The 22,819-nt window shown below is 42.7% G+C and overlaps 1 protein-coding gene across 1 annotated transcript in view; it reads left to right on the top strand.

The window, feature by feature from the left end:
• Window positions 1-22,819, top strand: part of Pappa (pappalysin 1) — a 231,453-nt gene that overhangs the window by 144,297 nt on the left and 64,337 nt on the right. The gene's annotated exons all lie outside the window — the stretch shown is intronic.

Raw genomic sequence — 22,819 nt, 5'->3', positions numbered from 1 at the left:
CTAGTGAAGACCTTGATGGCATGAGGTGGAGCTGGGAGGCTCTTGAGAGTTGGATTGAAGAATCAGATAGAAAGGTGTTCCTTGGATCCTTCTCCTTCCTTAGGCATGATCTTCTTCCTTCGCTTTCTTCCCCTCCTTCTCCTTTTGATTTTTCCTTCTTCCTCATTATCCATCCTTCCAACCCCTCCTCATCCTTTGCCCTTATACCCCACCCACATATTTAAGTATGGATCAGCCCATAGGATCTCAGTCCAGACACTGACCAAATAAAATACAGTAAAACAGAGGTAAAGGAGTCAGTAACAGCTGAATTTCTCCACCCACCATGCTAAACATACACACGTAGCCAACTACCTCGCCTGTTTCATGGTAAACAATCTGTTGTCTACCTTGGCGCCCTGGAGGACGTGCAGTGGTCTTCTAAGTCAGTACGTAACCTGTATGCAAAGATTCTAATCATAAAGGAATGCTTTAGAAAATGACAGGGGAAGCCTAGGACGTTGAGGCCATACCCAAAGTGGGACTGGATTCCAAGAAAACAAGTAAAGCTCTAGATGACATGTGTCAGGGGCTCAAATCCTCTCAGAGCCAAATCATAGTCTCTTATAATGGAGGCTGTTCCCACTCCCTGCCATACACACTCCACTCATCTGCAGTCTGCAATCTTTACCAAGACAAGCTTGACCTTAGGGATTATGAAAAAGAATAGCTATTCCCTCTTCCCCTTTACAATCCACTTTATGTCACTCTCTGCAAACCTTTCTGTGGTGTTATAAAAGCTCAGGTGTTTTCTGGGTCTATGTACCTATATCCATGAAAGTTTAAGACCTCATCTCTAACCTCTGCACCGTGTAAAGACATAGGTGTGAGAATTGTCTCCAGATCATAGTTGCATCAGAGCAATTCTGCACATGCTTGTGACTAGTGAGAATGAGGAACACGCTGTGTTCTGTGAGATTAGAATACCAATCTAAACTTGAGCTTTGCTTTTGCATAACCCTGCCACTTCTAATGATTTCCAGTCCCTCTCCCCCATTCTCCTTAAGCAAGTTTCCCAAATTTGGTTATAGTAAAACTTCCCTTGAATGCTGAGTCTTGTATCCAAATGTTATCAGACATATCAAAGTTTCCCGGTCTTGCAAATGGGGCCCAATCTCCTATAATAAGAGAAATTCCTTGGATATTTGGGGCATGCACCTTCGTGACCCAGCTGGAATCAAGAAGTTCCTGTAAGTGAGCAAAAATTGAAAGGAAGAAAGAGAATCAGGTTATCTTTCTTCTGGGAACCTTAGAAATGGTTTGGTTTGGTTTGGTTTAAGTGCTTGCAAAGATCTTGTCTTATTCATACTTTGTTTCCATGCCTCACATTTCTCTAATGCTTTACACCAAAGGATGCCAAAATGCAAAGCAGGTATGCCTTCTTTGTGCTCTCATCCCCAGAGCTTCTACCTAAGGCTACGTCCTCCTGTCTAAACAGGCAGCCCCTCTTTGCCATGCCTTAAAGAAGAGATGGAGATGCTCCAACGGTCTAGAATTCACAGTGTTCTTACAGGGATTACAGAAAGCCAAGGCTCTCTTTCTGCTCTCTGAGAGCTTAACTATTACACCCCAACAGTATACTCACCAGAAAACAGTAGTCAAAGATCTCAGGGTGTAAAATCCAGAGGAAATTCTCCAAGAAAGGAAACACACAGTTGCTGTCTTACTATGCCAGCTGGGATCATAGCCAGCATGCTGTGCGGAAAATTCCTGTGCCCACTTCTAGAACATCTAGGATAAATCATAGAAACAACGTTTACCCAGTTCCTCTAGCTCCACACCGAACAGGATTAATGGTCTCCATTTACAAATGAACACACTAAGGATTTGGGCTAAGGTCTGGCAAGGACCAAATTGGGACACAGGCCTTTGTGTTCAGGTAGGAGCCCGGATGCAGACTAAGCAGCTCACACCTGCTTCTGAGTTGGGTGTGGGAAAATGGTTGGAAAAATGGATGCTTTCTGTGTCATCTAGTCTGTCCTGCGCATTTCAAGAATACCAAGAAAGTGGGATCTCTTGCATGCAGCACATCAAATACTCAGTTGCTCCATATTCCTGCCGAGGTATCCAGCCTCTGCCTTCACTCTTTTATTAGTAATTACCTTATTGGGGTAGTGTGGGTTTCAGAAAGACATTTGCATTCACGGACAGCATTTACTTTGGTCGTATTCATAGTCTGAGCTCCCACATTTTTCCTTCTTCTAGTCCCTTCCTGTATCTGTTAATCCTCCTCTACTTTTCTTGTAATATGGTATATTATCACACACACACACACACACACACACACACACACACACACTATGTGGGATCCATTTTCGAGAGAAAACATTCAGTATTTATCCTCCCAACTCTAACTCATTTGTCTTAATGTGAATACTTTAGTTCTATTTTCCTTCTTTATAACGAAATGAAACAGCATTGTGTATATATACCACGTTCAGCCTCCGTGCCTTTAGTCTGAGCACTGCCTTTTCAGAAAACCTTCTAAACTGTGTATAGTAAAAGGGGGCATTAAAAAAAAAAAAAAAGCAGAGAGAGCACTTCAAGTCCCTACCCCTGCATGTGAAACAGGCCTTAGGTTTAGAATGTACGTCTGGTTATTGCTGGAGGAGGGAAGGGAAAAGAAGGGAAGCACAGTCTTTCACAAGTTATCAGTTCACACAAGCTATACGCAGGAAACCCCAAAATACCAAGAAAAGATAGCTATAAAATCTGTACATCCTTGATGGCCACAATCTTTGTCAGGATAGCAGGGAATCCACTTTTACATCCTTATCTCCAAAGCAAAGTTCTAGATGTATCCTGGGTTCTTTGAGCACAAGGGTCAGAAATCATTCTGCATTTTGCCTGGGCATGTTGACATTCTGATCTCCACTGGGAGAAGGGAGGATTGGAAATTCAGTATCACCCTTGAGTACCTAGAGAGTGTGAGACTAGTCTGTGTCACACACACACACACACACACACGCACGCACACACACACACATGCGCGCATGCATATGACTCTGCATATGAAATGAAAACCATCTTCATGCATGCACTTTGATGCTATGGAGGAAATGCTTGGACAGGGAGCCCCAGAGAGGGCTTGGAGACACATCTGTGGAAGTGATTGTTGAGCTGAAACTTTTTTTTAATTTTTATTTTATTGATTTTTATTGTGCTCTACATTTTTCTCTGCTCCCTGTCCTGCCTCTCCCCTTTCCTTCAACCCTCTCCCAAGGTCCCCATGCTCCCAGTTTACTCAGGAGATCTTGTCTTAAGAAGGGTAAACTGAGGAACAGGACAAGGGATGGGCATGAAGAGCTTGTTGTCTATGAAAAAAAAGAGACATGGAGACGAAGACGGTGACAGAAACAAAACAAATGGCACACAAAAAAGTAAAGGCTGATAAGAAAGCAAAACATCGGGAAAAATGAGTCAGGAGGGGTTCTCAGAGACACCACAGATGCTTGGAGTTTGTTCTTTACCCCCAGAGCTGTGGGGAGCTTCTCTGAGGCTTTAAGCATGAGGTGAACTTGGGAGATGCTAAGATAGAAAGAACAGCAATAATGCCTTCTGCAGCCATCCTGCATGCCAGACCCCATGAAGCACTTCATTTCCTGTGTACTCCGCAGCTGCCTCCTTAACACAACAGGCTTCTCTCAAAGAGAAGAAGCTGGCTCAGAGACATGAAATCCTTGCCACACCACTCTTCTCTGTTTCCTTCTACCTTGCTACAGGTGCCACATGAAAACATCTCCACTCGAAAATCTCGTACTGGGAAATATTTCCCCAGTGCTACTCAGACAATAATATTTGTGAAGAACAAGGAGAAATCTTGGCCTCCGTGCCTAATGCTGAGGAGACAGTTCCAAAGGCTGTCTATCCCTTCCCTCCTTGTCCCTGCCTTCAACCATAGCATTAAGCTCTTCTCATTAGTAAAATGGGGCAGCCTTTGCCAATGGTGGGGAAGGAGAGGGAAAGGGAACATGCTGAAATGCTGGAGCAGATAGATTCCAAGTAGTTTCCCCAAAGGCCCAAGGGATCTGCTTTCTCCTGGTGGTTTCTGAATAATTGTTCAAGAGCACATGTGTAAGTCATCTGAGGGGACAGAACAGAAAGTACTGTGCTCTGTTACAGCCTGTCCACTCATGCGGGGCACCCAAACTCCCTCCAAAACGAGCACAAGACGGAGTCCCCAAGTTGTCATCCCTCAAGCCCATCAGACCTTGGGCTGTGAGAGATGTTAAATCCACTAAAGCTCTCAGAGACGCTCCTGGTTTCCTTCCCAGCCCTCTTTCTCCACCCTTCACTCATCTGCCCTTCTACAGAAGATGAAACTCTGGCATTGTGTTTGGACTTGGAATTCCATCTGAAAATATTTTACTGATGAAAGTTTGAAACAAATGCTACTAATTGACATCTGTAAATAGAGTGTGTCTAGGGCCTGTGATTCCTGGTTACGTGACATCAGTCAAGTCAGACCTCTGATCCCCATAGAATTTCTGTTTTTCAAGGTAGGAGTGAGGTTATGTGGCATGCGATTTCCCTTCAGATAACAGACTCTTTCAGAAATGCTGTTGTCTCCTGTTACTTTTTTGCAACTGAGGGACATACATGATTTAAAATAATACACGGCATTACTTTAGAATTACTTTTATTAGTATATGCGTATGGATGCCTTGCATGATCCGTGTCTGTGCATGTGTGCCTCAGATACCTGAAGCTAGAAGTACAGACAGTTGTGAGCTGTCATGTAGGGGCTGGGAATTGAATCCATCTCCTCTGGAAGAGCAGCCAGTGCTCTTACCTACTGAGCCAGCTCTCCAGGCCTAGAATATAGATTTCTAAAACTTGATTTTCCAGCACAGACATTTGAGAGGCTAGCGACTTAGAGAGTTCCCAAGTCTTACCTCACTTAAGATTTGACTTTCACTAAATAGATTCATGCGCCTCCCCATCCTCCCATTCTTATGGAGTGATTCTGGTGTCCCACCTCTCTGAAGTACCATTTTTAGCAAAAGGATGGCATGGAGATAAACAATATGGCCACCACTCTCAAGGGAGAAGGATAATGCCATGGGACCCTCTACTGTGGCAAAGCATATGGTGAGGAAGTACTCTGATAAATGAGTTAACCATGGCAGGACGTGCTTTGCGGAGGAAGGGTGAGTTGGCTTGGAAGGTAAGCATGGAATTACTTTTCTTTGCCATGGGCATTGGGAGTAAATAAAGAGGTCGTATTATGGCTTCATTGTCACATTATCATTGCTTAAGCATCACAGCCAGAAAAAATTGGAGTGTGGACCTGTCAACTTTGTGACATCTGACAAAGGACCCACTTTTACAAGCTTCAGTTTTCCTTTCCTGCAAACAGGGCAGGCCATCCTCTCTGTGTTATGGTCTTGATGGTGCAATGAGCTAACATACCAAGTACACAGTACATGCTTCCCTCCTACGGGGCATTGAATTAATTTCCCATCTCATTCCCTATAAAACATTTGGTACTAGAGTAACTACGTTTGACAGGGGAACAAAATATTGACAGGTAGAGAAGAAACAGAGAGTGAGCCAACCCTTCCGGGCAGGCACCAAGCATGGATTAACCCTCAAGAACTGTGCCATGTGTAGTCCCGAGGGCATGCTTCAAGACTAAGCCTCTAGCACACAGATGCCAGAGGATTTGACTTGAAGGCCAAGAACAAGCAGGCTCTGTGGCTTGATACTCAGTCTTCGGAGTGCTCTGCGGATATCAGATCCTTCTCTTGCCATCCTTCTCCACGGCTCATCTAGGAAGATTCCAGGGCTTTGTTTATGTCCTCCATCCAAGCCTGACCTACCCTGATCTTGGTGCCTGTATTCTCCACTTCAGCTTCAGGACCAGATCCTCCTTCCATGCCTGCCTTTGCTTAGACCTCCTCAGAGAATCTTTACTGTGCCTTTCTGTAAGCATTTAATATTCTCTATCCATCCCACCCTCCCTCTCTCTTTCTCCCCCACCATGCTATTGCTTTCTTTTACGTGGTATCACCAGCCTTAGCCAACATGGCCTTTGCTGTATAATTTAGTTCCATGTTCTGTACCCAAGTGGCATGTGAAACTGGGCTGTAACGCGCTCAGGAAGAAGTGTCAGTCAGGTTATGCCGAGCCTACTCCTTTGATGGTATTGAGTTCTGCCCCCAAACCACATGCTCATTTCTCTAGTCTGAATTTTTTTTTTTTTTTTGTGGTTTTTCGAGACAGGGTTTCTCTGTAGCTACAGAGCCTGTCCTGGAACTAGCTCTTGTAGACCAGGCTGGCCTCGAACTCACAAAGATCCGCCTGTCTCTGCCTCCCGAGTGCTGGGATTAAAGGCATGAGCCACCACCACCCGGCTCTAGTCTGAAATTAAACATTCGCAAGGCAGGCATGAAGGAGGGGCTTGTGAAGGGAACTGGGGTTTGGCTCAGCCCAGGATTCTGGTTTTGTTTGTGTGCATGCTCCTTTGTTTGTGTTTGCTTTTCAAGGCCCCCTGAGTTCCACTCTCTAGCTCCCTCCAGATCCTGCCTTTGAAAAGTCAGTTTCAAAGTGTAATCTGGAGAATCGGACCAGGAGAGGCTTTCTACCTTCACTTTGACTATGTAGCATTCTTAAAACTTCAATTTCCTCAACTAGTCCTAAGCACAAACAAGTCCCAGATATGTTTGAACATATTCAATTTCCAAAGAGAAATGGGCTCCAAGCGTTCCATGGAAGATACTGCTACTGAGAATACATCTTCTGTGTCCCACTGTGCTTTTCCTCAAGCTCGGTCTTTCTGTATAGTTGGTGGAAGGGGACATTTGATTAGTGCGTGTGATTTTTTGCCCTGCCTGAGAAAGAGTATGCCCATCCTTAGAGAGACATGGGCTTGGACAAGGTCTGTTGTGCTGGTAAATACTGTTTTAGGGAGTACAGAGGCTACCTGGTGATACCCAAACCTGCATTCACCGCCTAAAAGCAGGAGATGCAGAAACAGAACAGCAGTTGAATGCAAACCAAGGAAAAATATTGCTTGACACATACTAAGAGGCTAAAGTCACAAAACCGTGTCACTGTTGAGAGCTGCAGGTCAATGAGCTGTCTACAGGAACACCCTACTTGGTCAGAAGTGCCCTACACTGGCCCTGTCTTACACAGCAATCCTCAGCCACCTATGACACCAAGTCATTAACTGTGACTCATGTAACCATCAAGGCACAGTTGTCGTTTGTTTAAATTTAAGTGACTTCTTAGAGACTATGAGATGCTACAAGACACTTGGCCTGCCCCCTAAGTCCATTCATTAAATTAAATTATTAGAACTCCATAGTGGACTAGTACACCCATTTCCCAGATAGGGAAGGGAAGCCTCTCAAAGAGCCGCACACTTTGTGGCAGGAGAACCTCTCACACTTTCTGTCTCTCACCCCCCTCGGGTTCTATACCATGCCACCTCTCCTGAGATGCTGTCTGAACCTTTCTCTCTTTCCCAGAATGAGGTACGATGGACTGACTTCCTTTGTCTGCACCTGCTCTTATGAGAGGATTTTGTCCTTAGAATACGATATCCTATGTTCAGGAGACCTGGCTGGTCGCCATCAGGACTTGGTTCTAAAACTTTCTATATCCTTTCTCATAGCCCGCAGCTGTGTAGCAGGAAGGGCTAGTGTAGTTGGTATGAACTTTTCTATGTACCTTAAAGGGCAGGATTTCAGCGGAATGGATGACCTGGATGAGTGTTTTCTTTCCTCCTGTAGAGAGATACATCACTCTTTGCAGCACATTTTAAAGTCTATTAGCCACAATTCAGGGTCTAGGATTCTTGTGAGTAACATTGGACTTTTATACCAAATAAACAAATGTTGAACTAAGGATTTGGGCTCTACCGTCTATCTTTAGTTATTTCCAATGCCTAACATGGACTCTCCATACTTGGAGAACTCTTCATACTTTGGAGAAAATGTTTCTGTATTTATTGAATGACACCAGTATAAACTACATATGCTGAGGGTGTCTCCTTTGTGACTGGATTGAATCGACAAGTTGTGTCAGGAAGTGGTAAACTGAATGTTTGGGTCATAATTCTCTGTGAAAGCAGAGGTGGCCCAAGCAGTCTCAGCCTTCTTAATCGCCTGATGTGTCTATCACTTGGTGAATGGTGATGATGATGCTTATCTGAAGATAAGAAAGAAGGAGAGCTTTATGCTCCTTTATGCCTTCAGAGTTGGACCCTACCTTACATCCTGCAGACTTTTCCTTGCTGCTGTTGGCTGCATGTCCTGCCATCTAATGTTGTCATCAGATTATAATAAAGGTTAAAGAATAATCATTCCCTTTATGAATGGCTTTACATAGACAGTAGGAAATGGATTTTGGAGGCTTAGATTTGGGGAAGTCTCTGCTTCTTTGCCTCCTGATACTATGGAGAGGTCAGGTATCAAGAAAGTCCCCATGAGTGGCTTCCTAAAGAGATGGATGGAAGTGAGGATCACTTTCAGAGTAGTCTCCCAGTAAGGCGCTATGCTTTGGTGGGTGTGAAGGAGTAAGACAGAAAAAGATGGAGAGAGGAAGAGGAAGGAAGAAACAAGGAAATGTAGTGGGGAAAGGGATTATGGGTTATAATGGCAGATGGAAGAAGGAATGATTTGATCACAATAGTAAACAGCAGGTACTAATGGCAATAGAATTGTAATAACAATAATAAATGAACAGAGAGGACTGTAAGGGGCTTTCAGGGTAACAGTTCTCTCTGGAACTCTATACTGTGTGTTCACATTCAAACCTGCTGCACATCCTATAAAGCAACTTGTATAATTTTCACTAGTTTACAGAAGAATTAAGAAGCTTTCAGTTGGCTTAAAGGTAAACTGGGACTGTCTAGAGATGTTGCCCCAAAAAGCATAGGAAGAAGAAAGAGGTAGAAAGGAAAAACATTCTATTGTTCTTGGTGTTCCTACACCTGTGTGTGCTCAGGAACTCTTTCAATTCCTATGTCGTATCTTCAGAATAGAAAGTCATTTCATTTTGCAGTGGAGAAATACAGGCAGTGACTCGTTTGACGTCATTCTGTCAGTGAGTAGCAAAAGCTCAACTTCCAAAATGTATAACTTTGACATCAAAATATGTCAAGCTTCCTCTGTCCCATGGAAAGAGTCAAGAATGAGCCAGGTGTAGGGAAGTAGAGGAGTTTTTCTGTAGGATCCCAAACATAATACTGGTGTGCACAGATGCAAGCTGACTTGGCCAATGCTGAAAGCATCATTCTGGCAGGTCCCCATCTCTCAGAGACTCTTCCAATCAGCTGGTAGACAAGAAAGTCAGGGCACCCGAGGAACCTCAAAAGCTTCATATCTTGCTGATCACAGCTACTATCTCTGTTTCTGAAATCTCTCATGCCAATCCAGAGAGTCATGATACCCATTTTTCTCCTAAATACAGAGGTACTTCTTCAAACCACAAGGTCACAGGGTCTTGGTCAACATTTTCAGTAACTCCATTCTTTGTCCCTTGCACATGTCACTAAAGTCATCCTTGGAATCTTTTCCCAGAAAAAATGAAGCTTTAAAAAAGCAAAGAGAAAAAACAAGCATATAGCATCTCAAGTAGGACATCAGAAAGCCCACGTGCTAAAGTAGGAAGGAGGACTCCAGGAACAAATACGCACAACCTGGCTTTGTGGGCATGTATGGCCAGAGTGCTCTATAAGCACTGTGACTTTTGCTTCATCCCAAACACAATTTGTATAACACAGATCTTCCTTAGCAGGGCTGGAAAAAGCAGAGAGGGACAAAAACAAAAACAAGCTGGTGACTCCCAGTTTTATGAACTTGAGAAATTTGTGTTCTTTTAGGACACATGTTTTGAAGTGAAAAATCACTCTTCTGACCTTTCTGAATTGACTGTTGTGGTCAAGACTACCATTAACCACTGCTTAGCTATTCCCAATCAAGGGTTTAGGTGACCAGAAATGGAGCTTGGATATGGTCATCACTTTCTTGACTAACCCATGAGCATGCAGGGCTTTTCAAGGAAAAGTAGGGAGGAGATTGAAGGGGTCTGACAACCTCAGTCTTTGAGCTGGGTGGTAAGGATTTCCTCACGGGAGGACTGTGATCTAGAGTTGGCTATGAGTCCCAGTTCTGCTCCAAGGACAAGGAGATCATTCTTTTTTAATTAAAGTTAACTGGATTTGTAATTTTAGCTTTCGTATTTAAATCTTAAATAGGCAGTCTTGTACTACGAGGATGAGAGCAGAAGATACTGCTTCATGTTGTTCTAGCACCATAGCTTTCTCTGCTGTGGTCTGCTCATAGAGTCTTCTCAATGCCTTCTTTCTCTAGAACTACCAGTGTCTTAGAGTTCTGAAGGAAAATCCATAACTCTTGATTCTTAGCTGTATCAGGTGATGCCTCAGGATACCAGCTACTGGGTATATTCTCCTCTCTAGTGTCCAGTGTGTATTCTGGATGGAAGTAAACAGAGATCTTTATATCTGATTCAGAGTCTATAGTGATTTTTAAACTATTTTTGGCTTTGAAAGTTTCATGTGCTCATACAGTATGTACTGGTCACATATCATGATCTAGAGGGTTTGAGATTTGCTTTCTGTATAACTCTAAAAGAAGAAATATCAGAAAACACAAAAAATAGCATTTTTATTTTTCACAAATGCTTTGTTGAGAGCTGTATGCAGAATAAAGCACAGTCTCTTGACCTTCATCCTTCGTGCTTATGCAACTGACAACATCTGGGAAACTGGTTTTGTCGTGTTTGTCATGGCTCAGCTGTGGCTCAGTTTTCCACTTCTTAAGCTGTTTTTTTTTTTTTTTTATCTCCAGAGTCTACTTGACATGAAAACTTTGCATTTCTGATCTGGCTTTAGCACCTTGCTGTCCATGCCCATCCTTTATATAAATCTTAAAGCCAAAACCAACCCATTTTTTAAATGTATGTCTGCATGTAATTCTTCAGCCTTTTCTTTCCCATGTTGGAACCATTTTTGAAAATGGGTAAACACATAAGTCTCTATTGGTATTTTCCTCTGGGTTTCATTTTTCTTACATATACCATGGGAATAAAGAACTTAGACCATAGTAAGAGCTAAATAAATGTTAGTTGAGAAGTGAGTGAAAGAGAGAATAAAAATAAAATAATAGAAAGGTTTTCTTTTCAACAGAAGAAGGGTCAGATGACTCTTCCAAAAGAAAACTTGGATTTATGAAGACCCGTAACCTTTCTCCCTCTCTATTGGAAATACAAGATAGTCCTTCACCTTTCTGCCTTAGCCTGACAGTATCTTAGTCCTGAAAGTGGTAAATGAGCCCTGGAGCCACCTATCAATCATCATCATCAACCATAGGCTGGGAATCTCGTGGTCTACTGCAGGAGATTACATAAACTGAAGGGCAGCCTCCAGATGTTAGCAGTTTCTGTTCATATTTTCTTCCTTTTCAACAATAATAATAATAATAATAATTAAAACAAACACAACCCTTGTCCCCCCACCCGCACCCCTGAAATTACAAACAGGTGGAGCCAAATGCTCTAGTGTAGCTCAGACGCTAACCCTTGGCAAGGCTGCCTCACACTGAGTCATGCAGCCATACCAGCTGCTCCATGAACTGGGACAGAGGCTCCAGGAAGAAAGAGATCATGGTCATGCCATGAGAAGCCCCAGAGCCATGCTTTCTTTCTCTCTACCTCCCACCCTGAAGCCTTGGCCTCCAACTTAAATGGATGTATTTTGGAGAACTAGGTGGCTTAAGAGATTAGTAATGAGATCCCAAGTCTTTCAGTACTGGGTCAGGAGTTCAGAGGCAAGCCTGGGTGACTGGTGAGTGGCCCAATTAGAGAGCCGGGGCAGCCTGGGGGGGCCTCTGTGAAATAACCCCGGACGGGCTTTTCATGGCCGCAGTTGTCAGCTGCACAAAAGCCTACCACCACATCCGACACTAATCGCTCTGCCTTGTTAGAGGATTTACTAGCTGGAGAATCCTGAGCCACCATCCAGTCTTCTAAAAGCCAGTGTCCAGAATGGGCTTAGGCTAGTGCCTGGCTCTTGTCTGCGTGTGGGGAGAAAACACTAACCCTACACTGAGGACACATGAGAACTAACATTTCCTGTACCTTAAACTGCGAACTGGAATTGTATAGATTATTACTGTCATTGTTATTGTGATTGTTTATTCTGACTGTATGAAAAAATAGAACACAAATTACCCTACTTACAGGAAGGAAGGGTTGAAGAAAATGGGGGTGATATCTGATATCACACCTCCATTGTAGCTGGCCTTGCTATGTGCTTCATTAACATTGTGTGAGCCTTGATTTCCTCACCAGTAGAATGGAATAGATCAGAGGTAGGAAATACAGACAGAAATCATACCCAGGCTTCAGCCCCTTGACAGGTAAGACTCTGGTATGCTTTTTATCCTTTCTGAACCCCTAAGCATCGAGCAACATATCCCCAAGACCATGAGGACTGTGCTTGGGACATAAAAGTTGGCCAGTAAATGATATGAAAATAACTAGTGTGCTTAACTTCATGGATACCATCTAGCTATTTTCTTAAACAGATGACATATCCATTTCTGTCCATTAGGAATTTGAAGCCACTTTCCAAGAAATAGAGACCGAATATGCAGTCGTTTTTCAGTAATCAGTTCTGTAATAATGATTCAGAGACATATCTCCTCTGTGAGATTTAGCTAACCCATTTGTAAGCCATCTTAGTAAGGGACAGAGAATCATGTATTAAGTAATTTCTATGGGGAAAGCCCACCTTTCCTCCTGACCAAAAACTTGCACACCAAATTACAAGACTTTGTGTATGTAAAGAGGAGCAAGATTGGCCTGTATTGGATCTCTAAGGCATAATATGTTAGGGACAGCTCCCTGTGTGTGTGTGTGTGGGGGGGGACATGCATAATGAGGTTCTATTCAAGCCTGAGCAGAAACAAGGCTGGAGGGCTTTAAATGCCAAGTTCTTATTGGGAAGCGTCTCCTAGGCAGAGGTCTGTTGTTATTTCCAGAACTCTAGGAGGATGAAGGAAGCGCCTCTCTGTCCTGTACACAGGAAATGCCTCTTTGCTTGATTTTCTGTTGACACCATATAATAAATCCTCAGACTGGAAGAAAGGCAACCCACCCCTCCCCTTCTCTCTATCTCTTTAAGGCGGGCATCAAAGGGGAAAGTGCTCAGCAGGCCTGGGGAAAGTGATAATTGTTTCTAATGGTCGGTGAAAGAAAGCCAGCTCCCCATCCCTCCTCCTTCTCCATTGTTATTAAGTGTGAAGAACGGACGTTGGAGGAAGAAATTGGAGCTGTGTGTATGTGTATATGTGTTGCATTGTACATCTCTTAACCCTTTATTGCCTTTCAAGTGTCCATGTTTAGTGGGTCAGTGTGAGAATCAGGGGTAGAGAATACCAGTAAAAATGGGCTTAGAAATTGTGAAATCTACCCAGATGAGAGAGGTCTATGTTGTTCTTCAGGTGGTGGGAGCTCTGAATCAGGATGGAATGTTACATTTTTTCATTGTGTGGGTCAACTGATCTCACTTATGTGAAATATTATTGCCCCAAGTTTACCTTTGCATCCTGCTGATACTTTCTCAGGGCATACTTTGGACTTAGCCTGTTCTCAGTACTGATAATGTGTGGTGAAGACTTCAATCTGGCCCATAGAAAGTTAATGCTCAAGTTCAAGGACTAATGGCTTCATCACTTAGGGCAGTTCTGATCAATTTGGAGTATCTCTCCATGGCATATTGTTAAAATAACTGAGAGAGTCAGTTATGGTGGTGCACACCTTTAATCCCAGCACTTGGGAGGTAGAGGCAGGTGGATCTCTGAGTTTGAGACCAGCCTGGTCTACAGAGTGAGTTCTAAGATAGCCAGGACTGTTACCCTGAGAAACCCTATCTTGAAAAGCCACAAAAGAAGAAGCAAAGGAAGAAGAAGAAGAAGAAGGAGGAGGAGGAGGAGGAGGAGGAGGAGGAGGAGGAGGAGGAGGAGGAGGAACAGGAGGAGGAACAGGAGGAGGAACAGGAGGAGGAACAGGAGGAGGAACAGGAGGAGGAACAGGAGGAGGAACAGGAGTTGCAGAAGGAGGAGCAGGGGGAGGAGAGGAAGGAAGAAGAAACAACAGCTAGAGAACAATGGAGGAAGGAGCAGAGTTCAGTTAGTTATCCTGAGGAATGGACTGAGAATAGTCGCAATGATAACATAGCTTCCGCTCAACTGCTCCAGCAGGCTCAAGGCCATTGGACTACAGTCATTAGCCTGCTCATTATCTGGAAGATAAGGGTAACTCTAATTGATTTCTTATAGGGTAGTTTTAATAAATAAATGTTTTAATAAAATAAAACACTCAAATAGGTTTTTGGTAAATTATACTTATTGGGGAAAGTATTGCCATTACATATTTTATCATATCAAAGTAACGTGAGTTAGACTGTGACTTGCACAGCTCTGGAATTATCCAGGCATCCCGATGCCTTCCTGGTACTACATGGACTTTATCTGCAACAGCATCTCTGTATATTGGTCTGGGCCTTAGTGACCTGGACCCTAGATTGAGTGTATTAGCCATGGGTCATATATGGCCTTGGGAAAACCACATCAATTCAATATTGGCAGTATCCAATGAGCCTTACCCAATGACCCAGGTTATACTCTAGTGAAAAGGTGGCCAGTCATTATCCTTCAAGTGCAGACAGGGATAATTAGAGAGGCAGAAGAAAAACCATAGTGTGGGAAAGGCTAGCTAGAAGGAGGGAAGGAAACAGACTCTGAGTCAGACTAGTTTGGTGTGGTAAATTGACCAGTATCATCCCAAACATCAAAGCCTGTATCTCTGAAATGGGAAACCAAATGCTTATTCTCCGTAGTTGTGACAGGGGGAAATGAGATAATTTGATGGACACCAGCCTATATGCACATACCATATTTAAAAGTCGTTGCCCATTCCATCTGGCAACAGAGCCCGGAGAAAGGAACAAAGCTGTGTTTAGGGAGCCAGGTTCATTTTACTTGAGCTGTGTCCAGGTTTCTGCGCCCCTTTCAGCTGTGCGGGTGGTGGGCTCTCTCCTAGCAGGTCTTTCCCCCTCAGGACCCTGAGATCTTGATGGTTTATATCTTGGTTATGGGACTACATGCCTGAAGATGAAGCGTAGCTTTAAGGAAACTACATTTCACATAAGCTGTAGTGAGTGATGTTGGTAGATAGCTGCCTGACTATGCTGTCATGTACACACCTGCAGGCACACAGTGGATACCCTACATTACTTCCTCCCTCTCCCTCTGTTCTGTTTCTTTATGAAGCCCATCACAGCTTCCTCTATGTAGAAAGCGGAAACTGGAGGGGATAGGCTAAAGATTTGAAGGTCATTTCTTACCTCCCCTGATTGACAAGTGGGCATGGAGAACTGTAAAGTCAGAAATCTATGGAAATCTCATGACATGTTCCTGTGCAGGAAAATACCAGAACGTCTGTCCTTCTGTTCTCCCTCCATTTCCCCTTCTCTGTGTACATTGTGAATAGGTAGAAGATAAACTGGATTTAGAAAGCCTTTGAAAGCAAAACATCACTAACTCCTCTAATTGAAAACAGCTTTCTGCAAATGCAGGGGATTGGGAGGCGGGTGCTAGATGTAGTCTTTGGCATACGTGGAGTGGATGAGAGTTAACTCCAGGCAGGTCTGAGAGTCTCAGACCTTCATCCAGACATCTCCAGCTACCTCCAGGATAACTGATGGACTATCACAGAGATCACTGTGCATCTTCAAGCTAGGCTCCCCCCATCTCACTATTTTGTTCTTTATAGAATGAGATATTGGGTGTAAAGATTTCTAAGTACCTTCTCAGGTGAGACATCCATGAATCTCAAGATCTAGGTGACAAATTTCCCCAGCTCAGTGACAGGATGCAGTTGTAAGCACAGAAATGGAAAGAAAAGAAAACAAAAATCAGAAAACACTTAAATAGGATGGCTGCACTAAACCTCTGAACTTCCCTATTGCTGGCTTTGCTAGACAAAGTAACTGGAGATTAGCTGTCAGTCTCTAAATAGCAGAGGCATGGGACCTGTAAGTCTCAGGGGTTGACAAGATAGTTGCTTAGTTCATCTGAGGATTTGTTTGCTGGCTTTAGTCAGCCCTTTCTTCTAGGACGTTCATTTGGAAGAGGTTGGGAATCTAAAGCTGGCAGCTTGTCAAAACCAAAGTCTTTAGGAAATTAATTCACCTCACCCTGTCTTTCTCTAAGTGGGAAGGGCGGGGGTCAGAACGGAGCAGTTGAGTTAGTCCTAGGAGGCAGGCCTCTTCTGGTGTAACCCAGGCTCATGCCGTCACCCCATCGTACTCTAGGGCAGATCTGCAAAAGCCTGCTTTGGTCTGTTGAGGTAGCTTCTATTTCCTGAGTGTAGAGAACATATAGGGTGGTTCTGAGCACTGGGTCTATGTGGCTTGGGACTTAAATTTCATTTGATATAGATATATTCATTCTCTCAATATATCCTCAAATAAGTGGTAGGCATAGCCAGGTCCTTTTCAAAGGGAGCATTTGTGGTTTAGAATATAGGTTGATTTTGATCTGGACTTCAATCATGGTTTTACCACAAACTGCTTAGGACCTTAGGGAAAATACAGAACTTCAGTTTTCCTGTGTATGAAATGGGTACATATACAAGTTGCCACCTCTACCTCCTAAGATTCAGCACATACAGAGTGTTTTGTTTGTCTCTTGTTTGTTCTCCTGTCAGATAACATCAGACTCACAAGGTAACCCAGACTAGCATCGAGTTTATAATCCCCATGTCCCAGCCTTTTGAGTGATGAGTAATTCATCATTATGCTCAGATTTATAAAGAGTATTGGGAACCCTTTAAGGCTTAGAACAGGTGACTGCATATGTCACTTCTGCTGCTGTGGCCTCCGACACAAGATGCTTATCATTTCCTGGGTTCTCGGGAATAAACTGGGATTCATGTGGGTATAAAATAAAACACCATTCTCAACTTCGAAATCTTCAGACTCGAATGGGATGGGGCTAGGCTCTGATTAACTCTAATCTAATGGACAGGTGCTATAACTACAGTACACACAAGGAGCTATGTGGACACAGAGGGGCAACAATTAATTCTGGCTGATAAACAACAGACCTTTACGTCTTATCTTGACTAACTGAACTACAAATCCTTTGATGAACAACTAACCATTCCTTTTCTCCTAAAGCCTTGGCACCCACCATTGCATCTTTGAGCCTTTTAATCTAGTTTATGTGCCTCTCATGTGTGCAGTTATGTGGTATTTGTCTGTCTACGGTAAAATTATTTCATTTATTTATAACTTCTAAATTATTTTATTCTTTGGCAAATTCATGCAAGTACATATTTGATATTTGAAAACTTCACTTCCTGTTTCCCCCTTTCACCCTCCCTGCTCTCTCACTGAACAATAAGGTCCCTCTTACTATGTGTGTTTTGTTTTGTTTTTCATTGAGCGTAATGGATGTTGCTTTCACAATAATCAGTGGGAGGTTATTTACTGAACTATGGACAATTTATCAGTGTTATACTTCTAAAAGCAATGACACTCCACCAGCATCCGTTAATTACCTATAATCCCTTAGTGAGGTACGGTAGGGTACCACAAGCCTTTGCCCTATGCATGATAAAAATGGCAGGTCCAATATCTATCATACAGGAATTATGAAGGTAACCACAGCTGTAGTCTGTAAATCCAATGACTTTGTCACATTCAGAAGTTAGCTTTACAGCATTGCTCCCCAACTTCCCCGTCATGTTCTTTCCATTCACTCTTCAGCAATGCTCCCGGAACTTTGGAAGGATGATTCAGGTTCCACTTCAGGGTGGATTCAACATTGACTTGTTCTGGGCTTTTCAATCATTTGTGAGTCTTTGCCTTAACCACTACCCACTACAGAAAAAAAGCTTATCAAAAAGAAGTGTGTCACTAATCTCATGCCTAAACATGAATATTTTGAAGGCAGTTTGGTACCATTTCCACTTATCAAGACAACAGCACCAGATTCTCTCCTATGATCCAGGGACATTACGAGTTCTCTCTATCCTCTGGCTCTTGACAGGCACAGAGAGAGACATAAGTCCCCTACTGTGGAGGAGGCATCTAATTCAATCATGAAGGGGCTAATTACCTTCATAATAGTAAGGCCACTGTTGAGGGAGCTGCTGGCTGCATTCCTGCCACCCAGCTCCTGGCCACCTGGCTAGCTTATGCCCCAAAATAATGACACACAAACTGTATTCATATAAACACTGCCTGGCCCATTATATCTAGGCTCTCTGGCTAACTCTCATATCTTGCTTTAACCCATCTCTAATAATCTGTGTAGCACCAGTCTTACCGGGAAAGATTCAGCATGTCTGACCTGGTGGCTTGCTTCATCTCATCTGCTGCCGAGAGCAGAGGTATGGCGTCTGAGCTCACTTCCTCTTCCTCCCAGTATTCTGTTCTGTTTACTCCACCCACAAAGGCTGGCCTATCAAATTGGCCACGGCAGTTTCTTTATTAGCCAATGACCTTCCTCCATCAGGCCACTATTGAAACAGGCCTATTTCATGAAGTATTATGTCCTCATGGTTCATTTTATTGAAGGCAGGGTTTTCTCCTTTTCTAAAGGTGAATAAAATTCCCTTACATGTATGCACCACAACATTTTTTTAGCCATCCATCTGTTTATAGACCTGTAGGTTGTTACAACAATTTTTCACATAGGTAATAATGCTTGAGTGAACATAGGAATGGGAATTTCAGAGCAACTGAGCTTTATCTCTCTCTGAAGACCTAAAGCCTAGAGGCTGCAAGCTTTCTTCCTCAACATTGTGAAACATGCAAAAGAAGAGAGTAGAAGATACACTAATGTGTCAAGAAGGAAGTGTTGCTGTGCTTAGTTCCTTCACAGCTATAGGGAGACAGCCAATTGCAACCACAATCATTCAAATTTGCCCTATAAGATTAGAATATTAAGAGGAAAAAGAGAATGGCCCTTCACTAGGTTTCAGAGACATAAACACTGGATTGGTCAAGAGAGGTTGGGAAAGATCGGAAAGAATATGGAGTCAGTCACAGTGGAGAACTTAGAGGGATGAGGATGACAAGAGAAGAACGACACTAGAGAGGAGGAGAGGAGAGGACAGAGACCCAGAGGAGGAGAGGAGAGGACAGAGACCCAGAGGAGGAGAGGAGAGGACAGAGACCCTAGAGAGGAGATGAGAGGACAGAGACCCTAGAGAGGAGATGAGAGGACAGAGACCCTAGAGAGGAGAGGAGAGGACAGAGACCCTGGAGTGGTGCTGGAGAGTCTAAGAGACGAGGAAAATGTGTAATGCATATGTACCCAACAGAAAATCCAACAAAATCTTTATTGTCAGTATCTCTCTGTGGAGTTAGACTTGCTGTTTTTTTGGAAGGATAAAAACATATGGTTGAAAAGAGAACATTCCCATAAAATCAGCACTCAAACTTGTGTTTCCAAAGGGCTGCATGTTGTTCAGCACAGGTGAGCCTGACATGCTTGCACCCTCAGTTTAGGCTGCTGGGTAGGTAAATTCATGCAATGCCAATAAAGGCAAGAAGCTCTTAAGGATTTGAGTCTCAATTTCTCTCCACCGCCCTAGCAACACAGACAATTTCAAGGTCGGCTGAGAGTCTTGGGCAAAGTTCAGCTGGATTCGTTTGTGCCTTTCTGATTTGGATTGACTGTCCCTGATTGGGGTTACAGCCAGCCTGAAAAAAAAAAAAAGAAACCACACAACTAAATAGAAACAATAAGAGAACAAAATAACAACACCATGTTCTGCTAATGACCTGCTTAGTTCAGATAAAGCTGACGAGATAAGAGGAAATCGTACTTAAATAATAAGAAGGGTTTGTTCACTTTGGTCGATTCTCTGACCATGGATGCTTTAGATGCAGAGATAAGACCCCCAGCTTGGAGCTTAGGGTTATGCTTCACCACACTCTGTGGGGAGACAGGCAGCTAAGACCGCAAGGAGAGTGCATTCCAAAATGATACATGTCGAATCGCTGGCCAGGCTTTTAAATGCCATAGATAGTTTATGCAAAGTCTCACACTGTTCTAAGTCATAACACAGTTTACCGGCTGCTCTGCCTAAGACTAGTCCCAGTTGTTTTGAGAAAAAATAAGCTGAAAAATGTCTACTTGCTTGCTAAAGTAGAGATGTTTGATTCCCAGCATCTGTGCCTAATTCTGGACAATGGCAGAGGTGATTCTTGGCACCTTCATACGATCTAAAAGCACCCTCTGATATTTAAGAAATCAGTGTTGCATTCACAAGCTCACTGGTTCTTAGAGCTAGAAGAGAAGTTTGACAATTGATGAGCTTAATACTTTTTGCTATTTCTAAAACAATAAGGTAATTTTCTTAAATAAATTATTATAAAATAGCAGAAGACTAAAGGTTCTCTCAGTTGATACTAAGTTGACATCCAGGCGAATACCAACAAGGTGTTGATCACAGGGAGACATCGTTGTGTCTATGACCAATCCAACATTCAAATGCCCAAGATCAGCTGAGACCCAAAGAGGCAGAACCGATTTCTATTCCTGCCTCTTGTTTTGAGCCAAAATGCACTAGGAGTAGATCTACTTTGTCTAATGTCATCTACTGAAATTTCTGGGTGATATTTGATGTTTCTTAATGTTGTGTAAGTGGTTTATCTTCCTCTGAGATTTCAAGAATGAATTGATAGAGGTATAACATGAAGGGAAAGTATGTGCAGAGTATAAATGGCTTTCTGTATTTTCTTTACAACCCCACATGTGAATTTACTCCAAAAACTTTATTTGCCACTGTCAATCATAATGGAAAATGTGTTTTATCTGAATGTTGCTTAGTGTATCATTTTTGTAAACAGAACAAACTTGATATTTTCTTTTTAATTTTTTATTTCTTTATATTGTTCCTTGATATTTTGTACGTGTATACAATGTATTCTGATTACTCTTGACTATCTGATTACCCTTGACTATCTTATCTCCTTCCTGACACCGTCAACCCTCCCTCTTCTCTCTAAGTCTCTTTCCCTCATTCATGCCTTTGCTTTTGTGGTCTCGAGTTTAACCAGTGCTAACTGCATGACTCCATATATGAAGCATCTTGACTATCCATTAGAACGTGGTGAGTCCACCAGCTTTGCTAACTGAACGCAGTGACTGTCCTTTTCCCAGAACTTACCAGTAGCCAATAGTTTGTCAGAGCGCAGAAAGGGCCAGTGAGCTCCTCCTCCATCTATGATGGACTGTTGACAGGTCTAGTCAAGTACAGGCCCAATGTAGGAATCAAAAGCTGCTGAGAATTCATGACTGAAGATGGCATTTTGCAGCTCTTCTCCCTGTCTTCTGGTTCTCACATTCTTTATGCCTCTACTTCTGTGTGTCCCCTGAGTCTTAGGGGTTGTATGGTGAAAATGTCTTATTTAGAGATGAGCAATCAGCCAAATACTTGACATTTTCTGAGAACCTCCAGAAATTACATCTGTCCCAAAATATTATGGAGAAAGACAATTGAGTTTTAACATGTATAGGTGGGATTCTTGGGATGTTAAAAGGAGGCTTTGGTGATGGTCAGAGCAAGAAGGGTTGACTGTTACAAAAGAACCTGACTTAGTCCAGTTCACCGGAGCCCCTGTGCTAAAGCACACTGGTAAGGGACTTAACATGGATAGTGTTACCTCTATTTTTGGTGACTTTATAAACTAATATTTCAGGATTGCGTTCATTCAATAATAAACATCTATGCTATATTATCCAGGATGATCTTGAACCCTTTGCCTCAAGTGGTCCTACTACTTCAGTTTCCTAAGTAGCTATGACTATAAGTATACACTTCTATACACAGTTTGAAGAGTTTTACTTTCCTTTTAATCCATAAAAGTATGTGAAATAATATAAACCAGTGATGTTTGTCAAGTATGTGTATCACATAACAGGCCTGTGTAGTACTTGAATTGATAATTGTGTGAATCTTGCCTTGCTGGCTTCTCTCTGTTGCTTATAAGATAACACACTGCAGATAAGGTTCCACATCATTTTCTCCGTTTCTTAGATAACAGAGGCAGCTGCCTCTCTGCATTCAGTGCATGCTTTCTCGTGCTATGTAGTCCATACAAGACTCTGGCCACATACAGAAGTTTTTAATGTGTGGTTTTAAGAAATATGTCGCAATGAACTTAGTCACTTGAGCATTTCTTTTTTTTCACTGATAGTTGCCATCACTCCATGTTGTTAACTTCTAACTTGTCACTAGATCTCCCTTTGGGATTGACCTGGGCTCAGGTGAGTCTAGTTAATTCATCGTTAACAGTCTGGTGCTCTGTGTAATTCTACCATATGAATATTTCACATTTATATACCGTGTCTCCAAGAGACGAACACAAAGACTACCTTTGGTTTTGTGGCATCCGTTATACATATACATTTATGTGTAGTTATTGAAGGACTACACATATTAAATGGCTATCCATTTTACTCTTTGTTTTCTTTCGGGGGGGTTAGTCTGATTGGGACTAAATTGTCTTGCTGTTCTTTTTCACAGTCTTTAAGATTGTTAGAACTGTCTAAGTCAGCCTTTCTACTCAAATATTTGCACTGGAGGTGTAAAATAGCAGGCCTAAGCTTACACAAAAGTCTTGAGAGAGGAGACACATCACAGATCAGCATTTATTCAGAGTCCTCTTCTACCAAACATCCATCATTATCAATAACTCCATTGGTCTTTCATTTCCCCACATTGG

The sequence above is a fragment of the Chionomys nivalis genome, chromosome 11, assembly GCF_950005125.1.
Source record: "Chionomys nivalis chromosome 11, mChiNiv1.1, whole genome shotgun sequence".
Taxonomy (NCBI): domain Eukaryota; kingdom Metazoa; phylum Chordata; class Mammalia; order Rodentia; family Cricetidae; genus Chionomys; species Chionomys nivalis.
The sequence above is the reverse complement of the archived record's forward strand: the minus strand, read 5'-3'. Positions and strand labels throughout refer to the sequence as shown.